Source organism: Ochotona curzoniae, unplaced genomic scaffold, assembly GCF_017591425.1.
Source record: "Ochotona curzoniae isolate NIBS_2020 unplaced genomic scaffold, NIBS_Ocur_1.0 contig_66, whole genome shotgun sequence".
NCBI lineage: Eukaryota > Metazoa > Chordata > Mammalia > Lagomorpha > Ochotonidae > Ochotona > Ochotona curzoniae.
This window is the reverse complement of record NW_024466512.1, coordinates 13756770-13784097: the sequence shown is the minus strand read 5'-3', so window position 1 is coordinate 13784097 and position 27328 is coordinate 13756770. Positions and strand designations below refer to the sequence as shown.

Sequence of the window (27328 nt, the reverse complement as noted above, 5' to 3'; positions counted from 1 at the left end):
GAGGGGGCCAGCCTGCCACAGCTCCTCCGCCCAAGGTCACCCGCAGCAGATGACGATTCACATCCATGATGCTGCAGAAGCCCACAGTGCTGAGGTGCAGAGGCTAGCCCATCGCCAGCTGCAGGTTCCAGTCATTTCTGCACCTTCACTCATGGTTGTCTTTTTGGTGTCCCACGCCCTCTTGTCACTCCCGGAGGCCCTTAGATCCTGCAAGTCCTTCCTGTGCAGGTCGGGGAGGAATCTCCTTTCCTACATTCCTTTGAAAGCTCTTCTAATCTTAAGATGCTACCCCACCCAAGCAAGGGCAACTGAGCATTCTGCAGAGAATGTAGGACAGAAACTCAGAGTCAAATACAGATTGTACAGGAATAGGCAGTTTTGCCAAAAAGGGGCTTTGTCATTAAGACTGCCCTGGTCTACCTGAGAGCAGGTGCTGCACCTCCAGCTGGGTTCCAATCTTTCCAACCAGGATGTGAGAATCAAAGTGGAACACAATGGTTGGCTCAAACCCAATCATTAAGAAGGAAACAGATTCTTAAGAATGCCCAGTACTGACCCAATTTGTTTTTATTATAGGGTTTCTTCTATATACATTAGATAGATAGAAGCTTAGATAGGTAGAAGCTCCTTATTTTTATAGCTAATATGAACTTTTAAAATCAAAGAAAATTAAAAATTAAATAGGAATAAAATAATAATGAGTATAACATCCATATGGCATAATCTTCATAATATGACATTGCCCAAATGGCACAGCTGCTTGCAATGTGACAAAGGAGGGATTCCCACAATGCAAGCTCGCTGCGTTTGGTGACCAGATCCTAACACCCGTATCGCAAGACTCACACACTCACTGCTTTTCTTTCTTTGCTCCACTGAGACCTTGAGTAGTTGTATGGAATGATCTGACCTCAGCTAGCGCCTTGACTTAAGCATCTGAGCCCATATCTGTTTTTTGGTTTTTTTTTTTTTTTGTCTTAACTTTCTACAATCATGAGAGGGGAAGCAACAGAAATTCTAGAAGCACACAACAGCACATCCTCACAGACCGGCAATCCAAGGATGTGGAACATCCTGACATCAGCAATCTACACTGTCAACGACACAGGCATTGAGTGAAGCAGTCCTGGAGGGAAAGTGGCTGTAGCACAGGCTACACCCTGACTTCCAATTCTTTCCTCAGATGTATACAGACTTCATTTGTGGGCTTATGATTCAAAATCATCCCTTTGTCTCTCTGCATTTAACATGTTAAGATGCTGCAAGATCTACAGTTTGATGGTTCTTTAATAACTTGTATTAGTGAACTCAGAAAAACTTGTCATCAACTCTCTGGAGACATGAGCTACGTGGTTGTTTAGCAATAGACTAATGCGGTTTGTGTTCCAACCGGTTCAAGACCTCTACTCTCTGTAAATACAGTCTTTTGTAGTCGGGAAGGAAAGACGACACATTTTATTGATTCTAGTCACTTTTAAAGAAGCACCCTCATAGCCATATTCATAGATCCTTTACTGTCAGAGTAAAACAATGTTGTATTAGTTTGGCTTTATTTTATCATTGAATTTTATGATCTTGTGTCTACCTGGTGCTATGCAATAAACAGTCTTAAAATAAATAACCTATGACTGCAGTTTTTAGTGTTGATATATCTTGTTGAAAGTCAATTCTTTAACCCTCCCAAGAGCTTTTTCAAGCAGAGCGTCTCGGACTCTCCTGTAGACTGAGGGCTTGCCGCCATCCCATCCTACTATGCTAGTTCAAACACTCCAGCATAGGGTGTCCCACACGGGGAGGTAGAACTGTGTAACATCAGGAGGAATAAGACCCTTGGGCCATCCTTGTCCATAAAGCCTTAGGGTCTCTTGACAGCAATGGCAAGTTTAAAGTTAACTCACAGCCCCTCCATGTTTGGTTGCCTTTGTTGTTCAAACTCCTCTATTGAGGAATGATGGGGGTCTACCCTTAAAGCAATCTTCCTTGCATCTTTGATGGACTTAAAAAATGGACATAGATTGCAGCAAACTACTTCTATAGTTAAGATCCCTAAAGATTCTCTCTTCTGTATGTGTATGTTGTGTATTTATTCAAGTGTGTTTACATAAGTCACTACATATGTTTACATGTCAGTGTGTGTTTGGATGCCTTATGTGAGCTGTATGTGTATTTTTGTATATATGTGTTTCTGGGTTCACAGGTTTGTTATAACGTACAATGAAACAGGCAGAAATAACAAAGTCCTTATTATGCGACCATAATGTATGCCAGCATGAGGGTTAAGGCCAGAAGTAAATTCATACCCTCTGTAAAATCAATATGGGATAATAATAGCTAACTGCCTGCGCTGAACTGTCTCAGCGTGTGTATATTGTTTTCTAGCATCTTCTACTATAACAACTGCATTACCAGTTTGTGTGTCTCCTTTTTGTCACAAGCCAAAAACCAAGAAAATTTCATGTCCTTTTGGGCCCCTGAGGGTGGTGGCTGGCACAGAGGTAGCATGACAGGAAAGTCACTGATAGCACACTTCACTCAATTGTGCTGCCAGATGGAGCAGTAGCATCACAGACGATGGTAAGGAATTACACTAGATGAAGAAGTCCTGAACATGCATTTGTGGCTCAAAAATCCATGAAGAGAATCACCGGATGAAAGGACCCAGCATCCTTTTCTTTCCAAAGAGAGAAATAATCTTAGCAGGAATGGAAGGACCTCATTAATTCTTCATAAGCGAATGCAACATTCCACTTAAAATTCAAGCCTTAACTGCAAGATCATTTGGTGAACAGGAAAGAAAGACATTCGACAGTGCTAGGGAAATGTGACAGTATGGACTTGTGAGTTGCAGCACTTACAGGAAGTCAGGGCTAAGGACAGGCCTTCCAGCCTCTGCAGTGGACCTGTGCCCTGGCCATGGCAGCTTCCCCTGAACACACTCTAGAGAATCCTTTGCTAAGGGCCCCTATCTCCCCGCAAGCATCTTAGCTAATAAGGGAAATTGGCACTACTGGTGAGGAAGCAGCCCACCTTGCAAGGAAAAGGCAGGCCAGAACTCCAGGCTGCATCCTCTGGCTGCTCCCTGGCCCACATGACTGAGGCTCACCCGCCTCTCTCCCAGAGTAGCATGAGCGTCACTGCAAATTCACAAGTTACTGGGCTGGAAATACTGGCAGAGCGAGGGCAGTCTCGCTGGCTAAAACAGCATTCGCTCAGGGCTGAGAGCCCAGGCTTGGTCCATCAGGAAATGAGTTCCCCATTTTCAGTTCATCCAACGCCAGTCTGCTCTGGAGCAGGTGCAGGAGCAGAAAGAGAAAGCAAGCTAGATAGCGCCCCCTAGTGTGACATTCTCCCCAGACCCCAGAGCTACCCCTCTTCAACCTGGTGCTTAAGGCAGCCCGAAAAGGGGGTTCAAGTGACTCCACAAATAACTTAAGATACACGAAGCACCCCACAAGGTCTCTGAGACAAGATCCTCTTCCTCAGTAAATTCGGGGAGTGGAACAGTGAGGCCTTCTCCGCCTTTCGATCAAAAGGTTGTTTGTTCTCCTTTGCCCCATGAGAAGCAACAGGAAATCCCCTATGCACGAGGAGGTCCGCTTTGCTGGCTTTGGACTTCAGGAGCCATTTCTAGGAGGTAAAGGCCTCGTAAAATACTGACAATTGCTTCGGGCTTTGCTTGTAAGCCTGTGTGAGTTACGTGGAAACTGGCCTGTATGTGGGTTGAAAAATAAATAAATAAGCTCACCTTGGGACACACGGCAGTCACGTAACCAGACAGCACGTTCACACGGACAGCAAAGTCAGGCAAACACAAGAATGCGGAGGATAAGGAAGGAGATAAGAAAGTACTGGCTGCAGCAGCTCGGGAAGCTCCCAGGATTATAAGAACCCGAAAATTACGCACTGTGTATTTGCCTCTGTGTCCCCCACTAGCTTGCTCCCACCAGTGCTAAACATAGCTCAGGCACCTGCTCTATAAGACATGGAGACGGAGGGAGGATCGCCCAGCCCTTGTGGAGTGATTCAGGCTGGCGCCTCTGGAATAAAACAAAGGTCCTTCCTTTCCACACGCGGTGGTCAACGTTACAAAACTCAGGGAAAATGCTTGTTCTGTGGGGAAAAAAACTGCATGGATTTCAGAATTCTTACACCAAAGCAGACATGCATTTTAATTCTGTTTTTACAACAAATGTCAGGAATGGTCCAGGGAGGAGGGCCATTGGAAACAAAATTTCATTGCAATAAACACCTTTCCAAAATAAAAAGGGAATCTATTTGACTCTTAGTATGAATTGGAGTTGCACCTGTGCACAGGTTCCGAGTCAGCCCTCCTGTCTGCATTTGCAAGGTGCTGCTGTCACCAGTTCCATCACTCAGATACGAAGTCAAGCCCTCAGATCAGACAGCAACAAATAGTGGGACTGCATTCCAAGACAGAAAAGGAATGAAACAGGGTGTACCAGGACCAAGGTGGGAACAGCAGGGAGCTGATGTCACCTCCTACCCTTTTACTCCTTTGTCTGGGCCCCCTTCCTCATACATAGCTCTGCGGTGCCCCCAAGAACACTTCATGGGGGTACCCACCCCAAGGAAAGGCAATTCTGAGGAAAACACAAGAATGTGTGGTAGGACATTGCAGTGAGAGAGGTCAGGAAAGGCAAGAGATGAACTTACAAAGTCCTTGTACCTCCAAGGCCAGACCAACACTCTGTCCCTGCTGCCTGGGTGCTTGCGAGCCAGAGAAGGAAAGGAGGGCTCGCTAGTTCCTGGACTTGTGTTTGCTGTTGCATTGTGTGGGGGTCTGTTCCTGGAAGGTTCTGATAGGAGCCAAGTAATCCTACTGTGTGTAGCAGAGAAAGGAAGCCTTCTGGGAGAGGTTGGCCTCAGTAGGAACTAAGCCATTTCTTGCCAAAGACTCCATGTGGGGCCCATGCTGGCATCCCACATGTGGTCCTCATGGAAGGAAGAAGAGCTGCCACCATAAGAACCTCCAGGGGGAGGTCACTATGAGCCATGGCAGGGAGACTTCTCCATCCACCGCAGTCTCTATGTGTCCCCACCGTGAACCCAAGTAGGGCAGAGGGGCCCAGAGATGGCCTGGTCTTCCAAGACTGGAATAATGCCTCTCTTCTGCAGGCTGTATCCTCCCAATGCCAGCAGGGTGGCTGCAATGCTCTGAGAGATGTGGATGCAGAACACTGCCATGAACCTGGCATTGTCCAGTGATCCCCCTGACCATGGGGTGTCTGTGGGAGCCTTGGCTTCTTTGAAGAGGGAACTTAACTGCTTAGATTCTCTGATCACCAACATTTCTCATTAAACAAATCACAAACAACTTCTCTGAAATCTGAGGTCCTTGGACTGTGGTCCCTAACCATCCGGGTACTGCTGAGACACTGTTGGCTACTAGCCAAGCTTTGGAAGGTTCAGGTGAGGAAGCAAAGGCAGCACTGACAGGGGGAGGCAAGCTGGTTCTGCCATTCATGGCAGTTCACTGGGCTCCTCACACTCCCTGCAATGAGCCCACAGCACAGACACAAGACTAAAAATGTTTGCAGGACCAGTTCCATGGCATAGTAGGTTAACCCCCTGCCTACAGTGCTGGCATCCCATATGGGCATTTGTTCAAGTCCCAACTGCTGTGCTCCTGATCCAGCTCCCTGCTAATGTGCCTGGGAAAGCAGAAGAGGGCCCAAGTCCTAGGGCCCCTATACCCATGCGGGAGACCCAGGAGAACCTTCAAGCTCCTGGCTCCAGACCATCCCAATTGTTGAAGTCACTGTGGAATGAGTCAGTGGATAGAAGCTCTCCTTGTCTCTCTTTCTCTCTCTGTAAATCTTCCTTTCATATAAAAACTAAATCTTTTTTTAACATTGTTTGCAACCAAAACTGCACCTGGAATCAGGGTTGGAGCCTCCAGAGGCAGCTCTACCTTCAAATGGATCCTATAAACCCTGACTTAGAGCCTGACTGGGCTGAAATTTGAGCTTGAGACTTGATTAACTTAGACATTAAAATAGTAAGAGAAATCATTTTCAGTTTTCATATATTCTGGGAAATGTACAAGTTCAAAACAATGCTAATTTCAACCCTCTAAAAATTAAGTCACTGGCTAATTTAGTCTCCCTTTTCTTGATGATGAATGGCACATTTTGTCCAGCAGCAGTCATTGCAATAAAGTGACTGCCTGGGGCTGGTGTCTGGACCAGCAGTTAAGCTGCCGACTTCCCACATCAGCGTGTTCCGGCTCTATAGTCACCTCTGGCACCTGCTGTCAGCATCCTGCTAGTGCAGAGCCTGTGAGGCAGCAGTCATGACTCAGATGAATAGATTCTTGCCAGCCATGTGGGACACCGATGGAGTTCTGAATTTCCTGGCTTTGACCTCCAATCCGGACCATTGCAAGAGTTTGGGGAGTAAATCAGCATATGGCAATATATTCACTTATTCTCTCTCTTTTCCCCACTCATAACTAACTAAATAAATAAACACATAAATACAGAATAAAAGGAAGTGATGATCCCCGGAGTTTTCATACATTGATTTCTTCTGCATCACCAAGAAAAAAGGACTGTGCTTTAGAGGTTGGGAAAGTTACCCCCCATGGGCCAAATCTGGACTGTTTACAAATGTGGCCACTCCCATTTATTTATAAACTGTCTATGGCTGCTTTGGAATCATAACAACAGACTCTATGGTCAATCGAGCTTGAAATATTTACTGCCTTGGCTCAGTGTAGAAAAGAGTTTCTAACTCCCACTCTTCATTGAATTGATTTTGCTGTTAAGTATGTCTGCCTGTTGAGAACAGAACGTCTGAGAACAGGACGGCCCCGTGTGCTTACACAGCACAAAGGAGCACCACATACAAACCTTCCTCCAGGCATGGGCCACGTTGTCTGCAATGGATGACAAACAGTGACAAAATGCACATAAGTCTCCTAAAAATACCCTCTGGTTTAAATTTGAAGCCTGGCTGGACAGCAATATTGTGTTCACAAAGTGCTATAAATGACACCCACGCACGCTGCTACTTTCTATTCTGGATGCCACACTCACTGTGTCTCCAAACACACAGTATCCTGGCATGGTAACTCCCACTCCACCAGCCAACACAGGACCTAATGAAGGATGACCCGCAGGACATATCCAGGCTGCCATTCGTGAGGGCTGTACTCCACAATGCCCATCAAGTCAATCAATATAATTCAAAAGGTATTCATTCAATATCGCCTGCAGGGGTGGGGAATGTAGACAATAAGTGTTAGGACTCAGACAAATGTCCCCACAATCCTCTGGTGAGCAGCACCATCATCAACTGATGACAGTGTTGTTCGTGAATTGGGAATGGAAAGAGAACCTAGAATGGTGCAAGAAATTCCCTTGAGTCTATAGAGAATCCGGTTCTACTTCAGGCAAACCTTGCAGGAATGGAAGGAGCAAGACCAATAACATAATTTGCAGTGTTCAGTGAAGAATGAAAATATTGGATCTCATGTTAAGATGCTTTAAGAATTTCAAGACAGTGAGCCTAGTGCAGTAGCCTAGTGGTTACAGTCCTGGCTTTGCATGCACCGGGATTCCATATGGGTGCCAGTTAGTATCCCAGCTGCTCCGTTTCCCATCAGCTCCCTCCTTGTGACCTGGGAAAGCCATAGAGACAGCCCAAAGCTTTGAGACCCTGCACCCACATGGGAGAAATTCCTGGTTCCTGGCTTTAGACAATTTAAGCTCTGGCTGTTTCAGCCACTTGAAAAATGAACCAGCAGATGGAAGATCTTTCTCTGTCTTTCCTCTCTGTAAATTTGACTGTCCAATAAAATTAAATAAATCTCTTTAGAAAAAAAAAAGAATTTCAAGACTGACAGGGCAGGCCACATGCCCAGGAGTTTCACAGACACACCAAGAGGCTGGAGCTTGCTGCGGCAGCTAGGCTTCTGCTCGGGCCACCAGCACCCCATTGCAGTGCCCGTCTGGGTGCTGGCTCTGCTTTGGGTTCCAGCTTGCTGCTAAAGGGCACCCTGAGAGTCAGCAGGTGATGGTTCAATGACCTGGGTTCCTTTCGCCATACGGGACACTTGGATTGATTTCTAGATTCCTGCCTTCGGCCTGACCTAGCCTTGATGCTGCAGGCATTCGGAGAAGGAATCGGCTGACATGACAAATGCTTCATTTGCCCTCTCCCTCCTTCTCTGTACTTGTCTCTGTTTCTTCCTGCCTTTCCAATAAAATTAAAGTGAATAAATAACATGTTTTAAACACATCACATCAAAGTTCATTGGTACAGACACGTGGAAGAAGTGCCACCTCGTTTAACTGTCCTGGCTCCTGTTTCCCTTCTAATGTTTGATCTGACATCTTGGAGTCACTGTTCATCCTTTTTCTGTATACAAAGGCAACTCAATATTTTGTTTCCCATAAAGATGTCATCACTCCATGTCAAGTTCCTAAGAGTGTTGGACCCAGGACCCAACCTAAAACCACCTGTCCCATGGTCAGCATCAGTCCATCTCCTGCCAGTTCTGTCTTCCTGTGTGGAGGCCACTCTGTGGCTCGAGACTCTCCTTGGGCATGTGTCCCATCTGGAAGTGGACAGTGATGCTGAGGATACACAGGGGCACTGTGGCAATCTTGTCCACCTATTGGGTGCTCTTGTGAATGCAAAGCCCGCTAGCAACCATGTCCACATCTCCAGTGGTTTCAACCTGAAATAAAGCAATAGGTGACCCTTACTCTTCTAAGAAGGATACCAAGGGAGTGGCAGACTCAGAAACTAAGACCCCTCATAAGCTTTCCCTGCTTACAGGAGCACCACTCCCAGACCTGCACCCCAGCCATATCCCAGCATGCTGGTTCTTCCACAAAGCCTTCTTCTGAGTCTTCCTCTCCAAAGTCATCCTTTTCACCTCCAGAATCCCATGGTGGTGATGACTGTCGTTCCCTTTGCCTCATTAGACAGGCAGCAGTGAACTGATAGGGTGAGTTTTGCAGGAGCAAGTAGACCATAAACTGGAATACAGCACACCCACTCTGAAATGCCCTCACCCTACATGAGCTCTTACGCACACTTCTGTGAGAACAGTCCGGAACCTTCAGAGAAAGGGCGATTTAAAAACAGGCTTACCGTGGTGCAAAAATAAAATCTTGAAGTGCTTAGTTTATTCACACTACATATCCCCATGAATTTTTGGAAGGATCTTTGTACTTAACATATACATTACACACATCTACGTAACAATGTGTTCACTTATGCAGATACATAAATGGATGTATGTCCTTGCCTATACTAATCCACACTAAATAACAGGAGGCAGACAGAAGTACCAGCTCTTTCCAGGAATATTTGCACTTTAGCAGAATTCCAGGATGATATGGGCAAGGCAGATGGCAGGCATTAGCCAGGCAGATACTAACTAGCCAGCTTCTGGGCCTTCTCTTCTCACCGTGAGAGCATCCTTAGGAATACAAGTAGTTTTAACACTGGCTCATGCAAAATATAACTGAGACGGTAGCGCTGAGAGCAACTCCTTAGAGTAGGTCTCTTCACCCAGGACTGTGTCCAACTTGATTAGATGCGTCTCCTCTTGAAGGTGAGCCACACTCACAGGCATTGTTTGTAGGGAATGCTGGGTTTGTGTCCCCAAGAGGTATCACCACAGCATCTCCTCAAGCTTCTTGACCCCACGACCACAGGCAAGAACGATGTGGTGGGACCATGCTGCAAGTTCATGCCCTGTGGTCTCACCCCCCAAAGACCTTCTGAGTAGTGGCATGCGGCACTCTCCCTCGGTCGTGATCTGATGCCAGACACACACTCTGGAAACACATGAAGTCCCCACATGTAGGAAGCAGCTCTGAACAGGTGTCATTCTCCTTTCTCCCCAAAGTCTTTCACTCCCAGTGAGCAAATTCTTAAATCCCAGACAGGTGAGTGCTGCTGCCTCACCTGCAGCCATGAGCCTGATAGCTTCCACATGGGGACCTGCCTTCATCATGATCAAAGATCAACATGGGAGCAAGATCTGCACAGGAGACAAAGGCAGCCTGTGGAGCAGACTGAGTCTGCAGGAAAGGTGTTGGTGGGTGGCGGCGGTGGCGAAGGCCAAGATCTCTTCTAGCAATACGTGTGCTGTGAGATAAAATAACTGGGAGAAATTGCGGGAATAACTAACTGCTGGGTCCAGACAAACCCTTTCCCAAGAAGACATTCAAGCCTAAGACACTGAGGCTCTGCCATGGGATGAGTGCACTGGCAACGTGAAACAGGGCCCTGCCATCCCATCCATCTTCAACCCCATCCCAGAGCTGCTGGCCAGGATCTCATGTCGCTTTGTGGCCAGGAACCCCACGTCTCACCTTGTACACGTCATAACACTCCAATAATGTAGTCAGATGCATGGTACAGCTCCTTAGGGAGCCTCACAATGTGCGGGGGAGCCGAGACAACACAATTCTGTGAATCCAACGATGCAGAGGGAAAAAAGTTGTCCCAGACTCCAAATGCGCCGGTGCCATGGGACTGCCTGCTCTGAGTGGTTGCCCAAGGAAGCTGGAACCAGAGAGGAGGCATTTCTCGGGAAGAGGATCTTATACACCTGTTTCACCAAGCCACACATTGTAAGCCCTTGTGTTTCCATGGCTGCTTTTGATCAACAAAGCCTATTATTTCAAGAGCTCCTTCTGACATCATTTATCCACCTGTATTGTCTCTGAAGAAGTATAATATTTTGGTTGGTAGGTATACATTGGGGGTGGAAGTTTTGAGGGTGGGAGAGGGGACAGGTAACATATATGCCTTTTTCTCTGCAAAGACATGCCATTTTCCCCTATGGTTTATAGTTTGATTGTAAAGACTTGATATGTGGATTTGGAAGTAAATGTAATCATTCGCCAGTTCACAATCAACATTTTTGCATCCATTAGCCCATTCTACGTTAGTACATGCCGTGTCCAGCCTGGCTTATTTGATTAAGAGAGGCAAAAACAGAGTACAAGGAATTTAACAGAAAGTGCTTCTGGCCGGTGTTAAAAACATGAAAAGATGAAAATGCAGTAAAATATGAAGCAGTGTTTGAGTCCGAAATCAAGGTGTGTATATTGTGCCATCCATAGATTTTGGACCCACACCTGACCCCTGGTGAGCCATCAGTAGTAGTCCTGATACTACACCGCCATCTAGTGGTTAATCTCCTGTTGCTGCATCCAGCATCTTTGAAGTAAAAATCTGCCTGCATCCCCTTCCTTTACAGAATGTACCGAATTACACACAAAATGCTCGACTCCTTTCAGAAGAAATTTACCTACTCTGGGAAAGGGAACAACGGTAATAATCCCTCCAATATGGACTTGGGGGTGCGGAGAGGTGCGAGGGGGCTTTCAGGGAGTGATGTGCTTGCTCCCTGGGTTTGCCTGGAAGGCGCCCATGCTTAGAGTACCTGGGCAACATGGCAAACAGAAGCTTCTCCACCCTCCCCTTCTCTGTGAGCAGCTAGCTGGTCCACTTCCTGCAGGTGGTTGGCTCCAGTTTGCTCAGCATACGGTCCAGTACGCTCTTGTGGCTTCAAAAGAACCAAAACGTTAACATCATCTTCCAAGATCCAGTGGTCGCAGTGGAGCATGATTTCCAATGACTCATTCAAAGAAAGTATTCCTCGCCCTTCAGCTTTCCGCTAAAGAGTACCAAGGCTCAGCAGGGAAATGACCGTGGCAGAGGCCATCTCTCAGGACAGAGCCTGTCCTTCAGTAGCTCTGGAAACGTGGGCTACATCCACTATTTTTCTGATTCTTGATTTACTCACCTGGAAAGTGAGGCTAACAATACATACCTCACGAACACATTCTGGACATTTCGTGAAACAATAGGTCCAAGCATTTTGTTGGGCACACAGCCAGTACTCAACAAATAATGACCTGGGCAGAGCCCCTCGCGAGACCCTAACGAGCTTCAGACTATGGCCATTTGAAAATGCAGGCTTGGGGACAGGCCATTCTGTTCTTTTTAACCTGTCCGTCATAAGGGGCACCCGAAGATCCTCCAGGATCTTGCCTGAGAAGGAGACTCAGAGAGATTAGGTAAATTATTCCACTTTCAGATGAGACAAAGGAAACAGACATTGTCCTAACACTGGAGATCCACACTTTCTGAATGGAAAGTCAAGTCACAACAACTGACCTGAGATGTGCCATTATGCACATCAGATTCGGTCCACAGTGCATGCATACAGGAAGTTTGCTATAAAGACAAATAAATTCAGAGGATCAAGATGGCAGAATAGGGTAAGGACACATTTAAATGGACAGAGAAACATTTAATCAAGATGAAGCAGAGAGGACACATTCCAGGAAATAGGAGAGGACAGAACAACAGCAGAGGGGTACCCAGAGACTGACAAATACAGGAAAGCAGCAAAAACAATGGTGTGGTGTTGCAGTGACTGATACCCCAGCAGCATCCAGCAAGCCACAATCTGAACTGCACTGGCAGCCAAAACTCCACCAGCAACAAGATGGGAAGGGATGTTTATCGGGAGCTCAGGAGGTGAACCCAGACAAAGAACTGTTTGTCCTGCTGGTCTGCTTGATTTGACCAGGAGCAGAGACAGAGTGGCAGGTACCAGATGGGCGGTGTGGGAACAGGATGGAATTCACAGCCCAGTCTGCCTCCTAGAGCCAAATTAGATGCCATTTTGTTTAAGGAGGCAAGGGCTATGAAGCAGGACTGCACAGGCATTGAGCTAGGAGTGAACTCATTTCTGGCTCAGTGAACTGCAACAATGTGGCATTCTACAGGTTCCACACAAGACAGGTCTGGGTAGCCCTCAGACCTGATGGCCAGCAGATTAAGAACTCTAGTAGTGTTGCATCAGGAGCCATTTTGTACAGTGTGGCAAGGGCTTTAAGACTGTGGGGACAGTGCTGAGCTGTGCATAGGCTGAGCTCAGTGAGAACTTACTGATTTCCATGCATTGCACTGGTCCCATAGGAAAATAATACCTACTATGGCATTGTACAGGTCAAAATAGATCTGTGTGTCCCTCAGACCTAACGACCAACATGCTCCAGCAAGATCACCAACAACAACAACCTAGCTAATTAGGACATCTGGTGTCTCCCTAATCCTGGGACCTGTTCAAACTGGAAGTAGAAGAAAGATACTGACAATGGTGCAGCCTCAGAACAGTATCACAGGAGGTAGAGAGTGGTGAGCCCAGAGCCGGGGCTACAGAGACCATGGTGGAAATCTAACATAAGAACCCAGACCTGGAACTCGCTGGAGGGAGTGGCACAACTGACTGCAAACAAAGAGTCATATACCAGCCACAGTAAGTAAATTCAAACTGTAGACCCGTCGGTGACACAGCTTAGAAACCTACCCCAAGAAGAAGAATCTGCTAACCAGAATACAATGACCAAGAGCAACAGAAGAAACAGAAGCACAATGAATATTACTGAAGACTCTCATGCAAAGGGGCAAAACCCTTTGCCAACCTCAAAGTTAACTGAGGAAGACATCGAGAAAATGGGGGATACAGAATTCAAAACACTTGTTATAAACCTTCTTATTAACAATGAGAAGCATGTAAAGTAGGCATTCAAGGAATTTAAGGAATACGTCACACTGGAAATGAATCAAATGAAAGCTGATATATCAGAAATGAAGAATACAATGAAACAAATTAAAAGTACAGTGGAGAGTCTCCAAAATAGAATGAAGGAGGCAGAAGAAAACAATCTCAAAATAAAAGATATTTCCTGTCACCAGGGGGAAACAAACAAAAATCTAGATGCAGAGCTGGATCAAGCCAAAAAAGAATTCAAGAATTGAAAGACACTATTAAGAGGCCTAATATAAGAGTTACAGGAGTCCCAGAAGGTGCAGAAAGAGAAGCTGGGTTTAAAAAGATATTTACTGAAATAGTAAGGGAAATTTTCCCAAATCTAGAGAAAGAATTGGGAAACAACATCCAGGAGGGGCACAGAACTCCCAACAGGCTTGACCAAAAGCTCTCTTCACTATGACACATGATAATCAAGCTCTCTCCAATCAAACATAAGGAAAAGATCCTTCAACGTGCATGTGAACAGAAAATCAGTTGACATATAGAGGAATGCCAATTAAATTCATAGGAGACCTCTCACAGGAAACTCCACAGGCAAGAAGAGAATGGAATGAGATATTCCAGATTCTAAAAGAAAAAAATTGTCAGCCCTGAATAATGTACCCAGGGAAATTTTCCTTTGTCTTTGAAAATGAAATAAAATTCTTCCACAATAAAGAAAATTAAAACAATATGCCTCTTCCAAACCTGCCCTACAAATGATACTTCAAGATGTTCTCATGACAGAGAAGAGGAATAACACCTACCAAAACCAGAGGCAAATGTGAAGAACATCCCAGTAAAATGACAACAGAAGACTAAATCAATGAACGACCCATTCCTAAAGTGACAGGACTAAAGTGCCACCCACACATATTAACCCTAAATGTAAATGGCTTAAATCCTCAATCAAATGTCATAGACTGGATTGAAAAATAAAACCCATCTATTTGTTGCATACAGAAGACATATTTCATCAATAAAGATCAGCAGAAACCATATCTCAGGTATTTTAATGATTTTTGTTAGTTTCATCTTTTCAAAACAATTTCTTCTGATTAAATTCTTCAATGACTCATAGATCATACAGTAGCATTTTCTTCAAGAAGGTTTTTGATTTTCTTTTTCATTTCTTCAGTGACACATTAGTCATTCAGTAACATGTTAGTTAATTTCATGGTGTTGTTAATTTCTTTTTTCTTACTGTTGCTGATTATGTTTTGTGGCTTCTCATTTAACGGGATGTTTAGAGGCTGTGTAATGGAAACTATCATACCTAGCAGCATATTATTTAACTTCATGGTGCTATAAATTTCTATTTTTGTTCCTGTTGTTGATTTTGTATTGTGGCTTTTCATATAAGGGGATGTATAGTAACTGTGTAATGGAGATTATCATATCCAGATGTGATGAAACAATGCAGTATGCATCTCTACTTCCAGACAAAGATGGACTCCCACTGAAACTGCTTAAGGTATCTTGACAATAGGATGCTGGACTCTCTGCCATTGTCCATGCCTGCAATAATGGGCATATGACTGTGTATGAAGAACTACAAATATATAGGGGACTATATAGATATAGATATAGATATAGATATAGGGGAACTCAGTGAGGAGGAGGAAATTGGGGAGGGGATAAGGGAAATCCCAGGGTCTGTGGAACTGTATCACATAATGATAATAACAAAAAGAAGTGAAATTTTAATATATATAGCCAATTAAAATAACAAAAAGACAAATAAATGTTCATTTGTCTATTAAACATATTATCAATAATAATTATTAAATTATATGACTAAAAAAAATGCAGACTACAGGAATATTGTGTTTAAAATGCGTACCTGTCTCCCAGCCCAGTGTTTTTCATACCAATGCAAGCTTTCTCTTAGCATGGTAATGTCTTCATATAATCTACGTATCAGAAGGTAATACAATTATCCTGATCAGAAGGAAGCTACTACCGAGAAAGCCGCATGTAATTGCTTAGACATGACCCTGAAATGATGACTTGAAATGATTAGAGGACATGTAAAACCTCCCACCTTGGAAAGAAGGACCTAAATAACCAATAATGTCTGGAATGGATAAACAGGGCTGTGAAATTATCAGCATCTAATCCATTTTTGTTGATTTGAAAGACAGGTGGATGAAAAGAGAGAGCTCGCCCACCCACTGATTCACTTTCCCAAATGCTAGCAACATCCAGGACTGGACAGGGCTGAGGCTGAGCATCGAGAAGTCAATCAGATCTCCCCGGAGAGACTCGGGCTCACCTTGGTGGGCTAACACTGCTTCGTTCTAGAGTCTGCACCTGAAGAAGCTAGACCTAGACATCAGAGCTGGGAGTTGAACCCAGGCGCTCTAATAGGAGCTGCAGGCATTTAACCATTAAGCTGAACACCCATACTTTATTATATATTTTTTTCAGTCTTTATGAATGAAAGGCAAGATGTCTCATTCCATGTTGGCCAGCAGTGAGCAGAGTTTGGCGTATGGTAGACAGTGAGTGAGTCAGGGGAAGGAGGAAAGAACAAGAGAAGGAAAAAGGAAGGAAAGTCCAAGGAACTCATTACCCACAGTCACGTAGTTTTTAAAATCTAGGGCTTAAATTGCTAGGCAAAATGCCTGTAAGACATGAAGCTCACCCACAGGGTCCAGGTTTTCAGAAAATTCCCAAGATGACTGGGAAAGCAGTGCTCTTCTCTGGAGAGTCATCCCAACAGGCCTTTCCCAAACCCACAAACTTCTCATCACCTTTCTCTTCAGACAGGGATCCCCCCTCCCTGTGTTTTCAAGCAATTGTTTTACAGAGAATATGTCCTAGAGGGAATCAGACTTCTACATGATGTCAGGAATGGATAAGCATTTCATGTTGGAAATCCCCTAAGCAGGCTTTACAAACTTTCGCGTTCCATATTATGTAGTACTGATTTTACCAAGTACGTGTTCCCATCATGTTGGGTTCCTCAGTCTAATTTTGTAAACCCACTTTCTTTCACTTCCTCAGTAGCTTCTCCTGACATTTATTAAACAACCCACATAATCAGATTTTGTACAGGAAATAACATTTTGAGAACAACGTATACGTGCTTGGGTATACTCACATACTGTGAGTATAGCAACATGAATGAATTTAAAACACTCATGTGTTGGTTACTCGGTGGCACATTTTTTTTCATGGTACTGCAATTTGTTGTTGTTGTTGTTGTGGCTGTTCTAACTCATACCAGTTGTTGACCTTGTTTCATGGCTTCTCACTTATGGTAATGTATAGTGATGGAGTACCGGGGTCTATCATATACAGAGGTGGGGGTATAATGGAACATGCATCCCTGCATCCAGACGAAAGATGGATTCCCAATGAAACTGTTGGACATGTGTAGACAATGGGATGCTGGACTGTCTGACATACAGTGTCAGGGTACACTTAAATAAGAGACTGATAGAATTATGATTCCTTATGAAGGACTACACTATTATAACAAAATGGGAAAAATCTGATGGGGTGTGAGAGTTTGAGGGGGGAATCCCGTCCTATACAAAATCGTACCACATAATTCAAAATTCAAAATAAAAATATATTTTAAAAAACACTTAGTATTAGATGAGAGAAACCTGTCTGAAACATCTTGTATAGATTCTGTGTGATTCTGTTTATCTGACTTTCTGGAATATGCAAAATTATGAAGGCTGAAAACAGACCAGAGGTTACCATGAGGTGGGGGAGAGAAAGTTTAAAGAGGTGAGGTACAGGGGAATTTTTTTGAGGTTGGAGAAATGAGTCTACATGAGACTGGTGCACACATGGCCCTGTGCATTTTTTCAAAACCCCTTAGAATCTTACACCACAAGAACTGAAACTTAAGGAACACAAACTTTAAAAATATAATTAGGAAATTAGGCAACCCAGGGTGGAAGGCAGACAATGACAGAAGAACTTAACTGTATTTAAAAATCTGACATAATCTCTCGGAAGTGAGTAATGGGATATGGTGCTGACAGATGTCACTTCTGAATGACTAGAGTCTGTAACACCTAAGCTACAAGGTCATGATCACTGTGCTCTAGCCAGTAAAACTGTTGTTCATGGGCATGCAGGTTAACAAACCTGAAGCCACTGGATCCAGATGCTGAGACTAAACAGATAAGTTAAGAGAGTGTAGTTATGTGGGCATGCATTCTTCTTCTCTATGAACATCAAAAATGAAATAAATCTATTATATTAAAAAAGAGAGGGGGTATCTAGAGGAAGCCAGGGTTCTCACTGTTGGGAAAGGGAGGTTGCACTTGAAGAAAGGGGAAGAGTGGATTGAATCACGGTGGTGAAGAATTGCAGCTGGAGACCGCAGTGAGAAATGGCAGTTAGTTTAATAGAGATGCAGGTGTGTGGGGACAGTTACGCTAGCACACACATCTGGCTTAGTGTATACATGTTCATTTCTTTGTTCTGTCTACTGTAAGGGCACAGAGGCATCAACATCAGTAGCAGAGCTGGATGGGAAGCAGAGTGACTGGGATTAGCATCAGCACTCATATGGGATCCTGGCATATTCAAGGCAAGGACTTTAGCCGCTAGGCTACCGCACCGGGACAGGTCATGGCTTCTGATCCAGCTCCCTGCTAATGTGCCTGGGAAGACATCAGAAGGTGCTTCAGGTACTTGTGCTCCTGTCATCCATGTAAGAGACCAGGACAGAGTCCCTACCTTTATCATGGCCCAATGCCTGGCTATTGCAGCCACTGGGAAGTGGACAAGGAGATGAAAGACACACACGCACACACGGCAACACAAGTTCTCAGCTGGAGCTTCAGAGCTTTGTGCAGTAGAATCACCCAGAGAGCTGCAAATTGTTCTGTGAGCATCCCAAACTGCTGCCACCAGGACTTCTGAGGCTAACAGCCCAGAAAAAAAAACAAGCCTGAATATATCATAAGTGGACAGCAGAGCAGGAGTTTATCACAAATGTTAAATGCACCTAAGATATAGTTATCTATTCAATGCCAAACTTTGAAGAAACATTCACTCACAGGCACAAAGAGACAAAGGCGTTCATCACAACCACTTGTACTAGTTCAAATACGGAATAATCAAAATGTGCGTCAGTGAATAATGTGCACTGTAGCACCGTGGAGTCACTGATCCTGAATATTTCAGATCTCCATTTACATGCAATGAGAGCACTTGGCTTAGATCATGATAGACTATACTCACCAAATGAAAAGGTTTGAGGGGTTGGAGAGCCGGGGGTGGCTGCTAGCATAGAAACCTCCCCACATTCAAGACAGAAAGTTGCTAGCGACATGCTGCTTGAGTGGAGGCATGGTCAGCGCCTAGGACGGTGGTACCTGAGTGGAGGAGAAGTTGGCACTGAGAACCCTGGGACATGAGCGGAGGCATGGTCAGTGCTGAGGATCCTGGTACCTGCATGGAGATGTGATCAGAGCTGAGGATCCTGGGACCTGAGCGGAGGCATGGTCAGCACTGGAGCCCTGGGAATCCACTGAGCCCAGGACCCAAGACAACGTGAGAATCAGGAGCACCCAGTGCACTCTGGAAAGGCGGGAAGTGTTACTGAGCCCTGCTCCACCCAGATGAAGCTGAGGCAGCGGTGCTTGTACTGAGACACACAGAAAAGTTCCTGGGAAACTCCAGAAAGCAACTCTGGGACTGGCATTGTGGTGTAGCAGGTAAAAGACACTACCTGCAATGCTGGGATCCCACAAGCAACACCAGTTCATGTTCCAGCTACTCTGCTTCCTGCTAAAGGTCTAGGAAAAAGCAAGACTCGGGGAAGATGGTTCAAGTGCTTGGTCCCCTGCCATTTATGTGGGAGATCTGAATGAAGCTTCTGACTTTCCAGTTTTGGCCTGACCCAGCCCTAGCCATTGCAACCATGTTGGGGAGTAAAGCAGCAAATGGAAGATCTCTTTATCTGTAACACTGACTTTCAAATAATTTAAGAAAATTGTTTTGTTTTGTTTTGTTTTGTTTTGAAAAGAGAGAAAGAAAAAGAAAAAAAACAACATGGATGCCCAGACCCCATCTTCTGACTCTGACTGACTGACACGAGGTGGGGTGAGTCATCTTGAAGACAAAGATCTGCCTGACTTCGTTATCTTTAAAATGCCTAACCAGTCTCATGATTGATGGTGAGAATGTGAAAGAACAAGGAGAGGGGGTTGGGGCAGACAGACAGAGAGACAGACATATGGGCAATCTTGGGTGTCCAGCAAGCTGGGAGGAGAACCAGCCTTCTCAGACTCACACCACAGGCTTGATCCACCTGCAGGACTTTTTGCTCATCTTCCTTGGATGAACAGAACATCTACATGCAACCCATTCCAGAGGAAGGCCCACCTGTGGACACCTACACAGGTGGCAATCAAGAAGTAAAGGAACCCTTTGACTCTCTGCTAACAGCAGATCCAAGGTCTGCCAATAGCTACCCAAGGGGTCAGTGGTCTTCTCATGATACAGTCTGGCTGGCTGGCCGTACTTGAACTTCCACAGCCCAAATCCCTACAGCTTCACCTGCATATGACCACCCACCAGACAGCTGGAAGGTTGCAGGTTTCCATGGGACCCCAGGGGCCTCCTGTAAAGGAGTATCATTCCCTGTAAGGGTGGTGACAAGTCAGGGAGGCAGGGCAGCCATCAGCAGGCCCTGCTGGAAGAAGCAGAAGCAGTTGGAGATATGCACAGAGCATAGGCAGGTAGATGGGGGCAGGGGAACATGCCCATCTCTGTGGAGCTCAAGCTCCACCGCACAGCCACCTGCCTTTGGAATCTGCTTGGGCACAGGCACACAAAAGGGAGAAAACTGTTTCTGGTTCCTCAGTGATGGGCCAAGAGAGTGAGAGCTCATGCATACAATAAAAGTATTCTTATACTCAGGCCTCAGGACTGAAATTCCAGCTCTAGCCCTGAGCAGAAGCCTTTTTCCTGTAAGCTCCATTCTTGTCAAAATGGAAGTGGTTGTTAATATCTACCTCATTGTCATCATGTGGATGTGGAGAATAATCATGGTCATAGAAGTAACACACCAGACACAGTGTATGTGCACAGTAAATGTCTAGACCTATTGGATCAGATAATGCATTGTAGCAAGAGTCCCAGATGAGAGCCCAACACAATGACTCAGTTGTTAAATCTTCACCTTGCAAGCACCTTGTAAGCACCAGGATATGGGTGCCAGTTCATGTCCTGGCTGCTCCATTTCCTATCCAACACCCTCCTTATGACCTGGGAAAACAATAAAGGACGGCCCAAAGCCTTGGGATTGTGTACCCATTTGGAAGATTTGGACGAATCTCCTGGCTTCCCAGCTGTTGCAGCCACTTGGGGAGTCAACCAGTGAATGGAAGATCTTTCTCTCTGTCTCTCTTTTGCTTTGGCAATCTGATCTGCCATCGCAATAAAAATAAATACATCTTTTTTAAAAAAAGGAAAAGAGTCCCAGATGATTAGTGCACATCTGACAGTCTGAGAAGATGTTGGTCAATTGTTCCCATCCAGGACTACACTAGAATCTCCCAGGAGCTCAAAAGGAAGCAAATCAATGAAGCAATACCTGAGCTACAGACCAGAACCTGTGTCAGCTCCAGATTACACCTGACCCAAGTCGGGCATGAATGCTGAGGACCAGACAGCAAGACAGCAGAGCAGGGGAGCAAGGAAGGCAGAAGAGGGGAAAACCATGCTGAACCACAAGACACTTCCCATGGGAGCTGGGACATAAAGGCAGAGGACGTTCTCAATGAGCAAGAAGGTGGAGTGGGGAGCTTTCATGGGAGTCAGAATGGGAGGTGAGGCATGAAGAAAGGTCTGGAGTTGAGGAGGGAAGCAATCTTTTGGGAGGACAGATACAAGAGGTGTGAACTGTCACATGTGAAACATTGGAGAGATGGACAAGTGTTGCTTTCTCTGAAATTTCCAAGGATAGATCCAGAAGCAGTGAAATGAAGTTAAGGGGAAAGGGGCTGACCACATTTCAGGGGCAGATCAAAATGGTGTAGTCATTGAAATTAGGGTCTGATGCTTGGTTCTTTGGTTTTGTTTTGCTTTGCTTAGCCCACCCTCTTCAATGGCTTCCCTGAGAAGGCAGTCAAGCAGTCTTTCATCAGCATTTCCCGCACCTTGGACCATCAGGTCCTGATGTCAGAGCTGTGTATCTTTGAGTCTCTGAGACATTTGTGTTCAGAATACTTAGGGAGTTGATAGAAGAACTACACTCAACATTTCTCAGACCCGGACGTCTCATAGGACACTTCACCTGTGTCAGCTGCCCAGGCTTCCTCGCCTGTCTCACCCAAGAGGTTTCATAGAAAGGGTGAAAAACAGCATTGTCATCTTCCAGGGTCTTAGAAGTTGATAGTGTGGCCTCGTGCCAGGTACCAATCAAGCTCCTTACCTCAAACAATTCATGCAGACCATGCTAGGGACTCTACAGAGGTGTTGTCAATAGCCCCAGTTTACAGGTGAGCACGGGGGATAACCAATAAGCTCATCTGTCCCTAGTCATAAAGTTGGATGGTGATGAAGCTGGACCAGGAATTTCACAATCTGATGTCCAGTCCATGTCCTTGACCATCTATCCAAATGCCCCCCTGCTAACAAAACAAGCTATGAAAGCCAGAAAGCAAGATGGGGTTGAGTTCTTTTAGCCCCTGAATACCATGGAAATCCACACTATAATGTGAATGTATGGTGGACAACTAAATAGCACTAAACTCTTGAGTGCTATACACAAGCTACTTAGTACATATGATCATACTGAATCTTTCCTGAGGCTTGTTCTTTGTTTCATGGTGAGGAGGCTCTAGACTCTAAATCACTTCCAGAAAGCTGAGGCTACAGCTGGAGTAAAAATCCAGTAAGCATTTCCTTGCAATCCCAGCCTCTTTTAAGGCACTAGATTTTATTACTTCCTGTGCCATGTTTGATTGTAGAGAAAGAAAGGGGAAGGGGGAAGGAGGAGGAGGATAAAGAAGGAGAAGGGAGAGGGTTGGGCCAAAGCATGCCACTTTCCTAACTCTATTACACAGAGGGGCTAGGAAGGGAGGTTGAAGTCATGCATGGGTTATGTGGGATGCAGCCCCTTGTCCTAGCCACAAGCTTGCAACAAGGAGGAATGTAAACACGCTGTTGCACCTAGAACAAGGTTCCAGAGATTCTTGAGCACCTGCTCAGGGAATCACTTCTTCCTCCAGCAGGACTGACAGGTTAAGTCACTGTCCTGCTTTGGCCAGAACCCTGGGGCCAGTAAGCATGGGAAATGTAGATAATAAAGACTATATCCAGGAAAGGAGGCAGGCCACCCACTCGACCTCCCTCCTCCAAATATCCAGAGACTCCACTGTGTTGCTTTATCAAGTGGTTGGCTGGGTTTTGAGACTGCAAAATTGACTCCAATTTTGAAATTACAACACTTCTGCCTGTAGGGGCTTGAGGAGTGTTGCCTCTGGAATTTCTCCAGCAAGGCTCCAGCAGAGCTGCTGTCTGGTGAGGCCCACATACAACCCAGGTTGTCTCAGCCCTCACAGGAGGCTCTTCAATCACTAAACTTTCTCTCTCTCTCTCTCTCTCTCTCTCACATACACACACATACTTCACACACACACACACACACACACACACACACACACACACACACACACACACACACACACACATGCACACACACACCAGCCTTTTTTGCCTTCCACCTGCCCTCGGTGGTGCCAGGACCAAACCCAGCACCATCACAACAACACACAGTTGCTTTCACTTACAGATCTCATGCCTAGAGTAACAAGAACATGCTTAAGGAACCTCTAGGAATACAGTCCCTTCAAGAAATGGCAGGGACATCTTTGTTTCTATTTTTCAACCTGGTGGAAATGGCTTACTTCTATGTATCATGTCAGAGAACAAACAGAATTCTAAGAGGGTTCATGATTAATGAGTTAGATAACATGCACTTTGGACAGCTCTGCCACCTGTTAGCTACATTTTCTGCCATGCTGGAAATGCCCAAGTGTCCTAAAGGACTTCTACCTCTGAACCTCACTCCTGTGCTCTCTAATAGTCAGCAGAGAGAAACAGAACGTGGAGGAGACAGTGTGCAGACAGATGAGCTGCATTCCCAATCTACCCCGATCAGCTGGGCAGGCAACTTCATCTTGCTAAGTCTCAATTTTTCCTCCTCTTGAAAATGGAGTAGATCTAAATAGACTATTTTAGTTATAAATAAATTATAATAGAGTTGATTATTAGTAATTTAGCTCACTGCCCCAAAAAAACAGAATGTAAGTCACATGTTTATTTAATTTTTTTCTAACCATGTTAAATAAATGAAATGGATGAAATTAGTTTTAATAATGTATTTTATTTAACGTGACAGATTAAAATATATCATGGCAAAATGAAATCAACACAAAAATATTGATGGGGATATTTTACATTCTTTAGAAAAATGAGCAAATCTTCAGAATCTGAGCTGTTACATTTACAGCACACCTCAATTTGGATAGCCACATGTCCAGTGTTCCTTGGCCACATATGGCTGTGGCTACTATATCTGGAAGGGTCCAAAATTTCCTAAAGGAATACAGAAATTAAGAAGTGTCCTTTTTTAAGAAACATGATGGTAATACTCCTACTCATGATATAATAGCATTTGTAGGACACCTGTTATTAGGCAAGCATGGTGTTAAGTACTTGACACAGCTTAGTCCTCACAAAAAACGTATGAAGTTGATACTGCTAGTAACTTCTTTCACATTTTTATTTATTTTAAAGGCAAAGAGACAGAAATACAGATCTTCCATCCACTGGTTCACTCCCCAAATGCCTGCAATAACTGGAATCCTAATTACTGGCCTAACACCCACCAGTGATGCTCTCTTGATACACAAGAAAAATGAGGCTGAGGCTGATGAAGGTCACCTGGCCAGTTAGTAGCAGAGTCAGACCCCAGACCCCTGAGATAACTACTTGACAAAATGTCCTTCATCATGAATCTACGAAGCTTCTCTTATATAGAAATGAAAGCCCATCCCTAACTCAAGAAGAGCATTCTGATTTCCAAAATCAGGCCCGAGTCCACCCCACTGGGTTGAGTTCTTTAGGGACAGAAGAATGTGTTTTATTTATTTTTTTTTTGTGCTTTCTGTACCCCAGATCACATTTCACCCAAATTCAGCACTGCATATATATAGAGAGAGTAAATCTGCAGCACCGCAGAATCTCTCCAGTAACTGGTATAAAGGAAAAGGAAGTGCTGGTCAAACCAACACAAGGAGAAGACTTGCTGGCCTGATGGATATGTGACAGCCAAAACACAACCTGACCTATGGAACATGGCCCAACGCCCATACCTGTGGCAAAGTTCCAAGACACGACAGTACATTTCCTATCATTCATAGTCTCTTTCAAAGAATGTTGGCAGAGTGCTTGACACTACATGGCCTGCGTGAGACTTTGATCTCACTCATTGTGTCATGGGGAGCAGGAAGTGAACTCAGCCACCTAGAGAAGATGATGGAAGAAACAGTTCTTCACAGCCCCTTTCTCACCCACACCAACGTTGTCTGGGGTACATTTGGGGTTACTGATTCTTGACAGCCAAGTACCTACACTGAATAGATCAGATCTATTAGTCATCTAAACTCTGGCGGAAATCTACTTAGTAGAAATGATTTCTGCTCTTTTGATTGGGACACAGGACAGATAAACAGAGCCCAGAGTATTCCTAAGGGCTTTGTGGGAAGGATGAGAAAAGTGAATGAAAAGAAACAAAGCACATCACAGCCTGGAACAGGAAACCAGTCGTCCCCTCCCATTTTACGCCTTGCTATGTAATTTATATATACAGTTACAGATTGCTGTTTCCTTCTTACTGCAGTTAGATTTTAATCCCAAAGCCAGAAACAAGTCTTTGTCTTCCTATAAGGGTTTGTTGAATAGGTTACCCTTAAGAGATACTCAATAAAGTATTATAATAACAGTGATGACACAGTATTAACACCAGAACTTAGCCATCAAGAACTTCTCTTCAAAGCATAGAAAATCAAAGTTTCAAAAACAAAACAAAAAAAAGCTGCAGGTTTTGGCTTCTTAGAAAGAAAACGCAGTACAAGCCCAGAAGAAGGCAAGCCTTTTGATTTCAGCCAATCCAACCTCATTGATTATTCTCCTGTGGTAACTGAAATCCAAAAAAGGGAAGTAGCCTGGCATGGCAAAGCCACCCACTCAGGATGTGAATGGCTCAGTTCTCCAGAAAGGCAGAGCTTACATTTCACCCATAGAGACATCACAATACCCAGGCAAGTCTTCCCACAGGAGTCTTGGTCAATACATAGGAATATTAACTGATAGTTGGATTGCCGATATGTGGTTGATAACCAGTCCTTGCCATGTTGTTCACTTATCAGAGGAATTTCCTTACCAAGCCCTGCTCCCAAGTCATTGGCTTGGTACCTTCTGATGGTGAAAGTATATTCAGTAGGTTAGAAAGAAGAGCTAGATGGTAGCCCAGGCTGGAAGAAACAGCCCAGGAATGCTGGTCCACATTGTCAGAACCCGCTCCACAGTAATCTCCACCCCTCAGTCCCAGCTGCATGCTTATACAGTGGCAGTCGATGACAAGAAGTCATTCAGGTCTTTTGGTTCTAATGGTTTCCTCTCAACATTCCCCCTGCCTTGCTTCTATACCAATAGGCAGGAAAATGGGCCTGTCTCTACTTCCCTCCCAATTGTCCTTACCAGCCCCTAACCAGGAATCTCCCTCCCCAGCTTAGTTCATGGCTTAGTAATTATATTCTGTTTGGGATAAAAAAAAATTCTGCCCTAAAAAATATAAAGACCTTGCATTAATTCCAGCTTTAGCGTAAAATATTTACTTCCCTCCATCTTTACCTGTTATCAGGGAGGAAGAAAAGAATGGAAAGTGTGAAGGAAGTTGGTAGATGATACAACTGAGCTCACTTTGTTTGAAGAGTCAGGATTTTCAGGAAAGATGACAAGTTTAACTCAAGACACAGAACAATTCAACATCACTATTGTGTTTTGTTTTCTAATATACTGTATGTTTTACTCATATTGACTATGACACAGGCAAATGGGAGTCCATATCAAAATCTGAGTGCCATTATACCCCAGTAACTACAATTCAAAGTATCACCAGTGACCACAGATGGTTTCCTACATTGAACAGATTTGTCTGCAATACAAGCCTACTTCACCAGGTTCATGGAGGGCTGGCATTTGTTGTAGTTGGGTAAACATTGCCTGCAGCTCTAGTGTCCCATGTGGGCAACATTTAAACCCCGGGCTGCTTTACTTCCAATCCTGCTCACTGCTAGCACACCTGGAAAAGCAAAAGATGGCCCAAGTTCTTGGTCCCTTGAACTTATAGGGGAGACCCAGATCAAGTTCATGACTCCTGGCCTCAGCCTAGTTAGCCAATGTGATTATTTTGTGAGTAAACCAGTAAAAGGAGATATCTCTGTCTCTCGTCACTTCTCTCTGTATAACATTGTCTTTAAAATCAGTAAACAATTTTTTTTAATTCATGAAAAACTTGCAGTAAAAGATGTGTATTTTGATGCAAAAAAAAAAAATTCTTCGGAGGGATAGGTGTTTGGTTTAGTGGCTAAGAGCCTGATTAAGTTCGCATCTTGTGTCGGAATGCCAAGATTAACCCCTGGCTCCGGCTCTATCCTCCTGCACCCTGCTGCAGGCAACAGT

The 27328-nt window shown here is 44.6% G+C and overlaps 1 pseudogene; it reads right to left on the bottom strand.

The window, feature by feature from the left end:
• Positions 1-3325: 3325 nt before the first annotated feature.
• LOC121164370 overlaps positions 3326-27328 on the bottom strand; it is a 42478-nt pseudogene continuing 18475 nt past the window's right edge.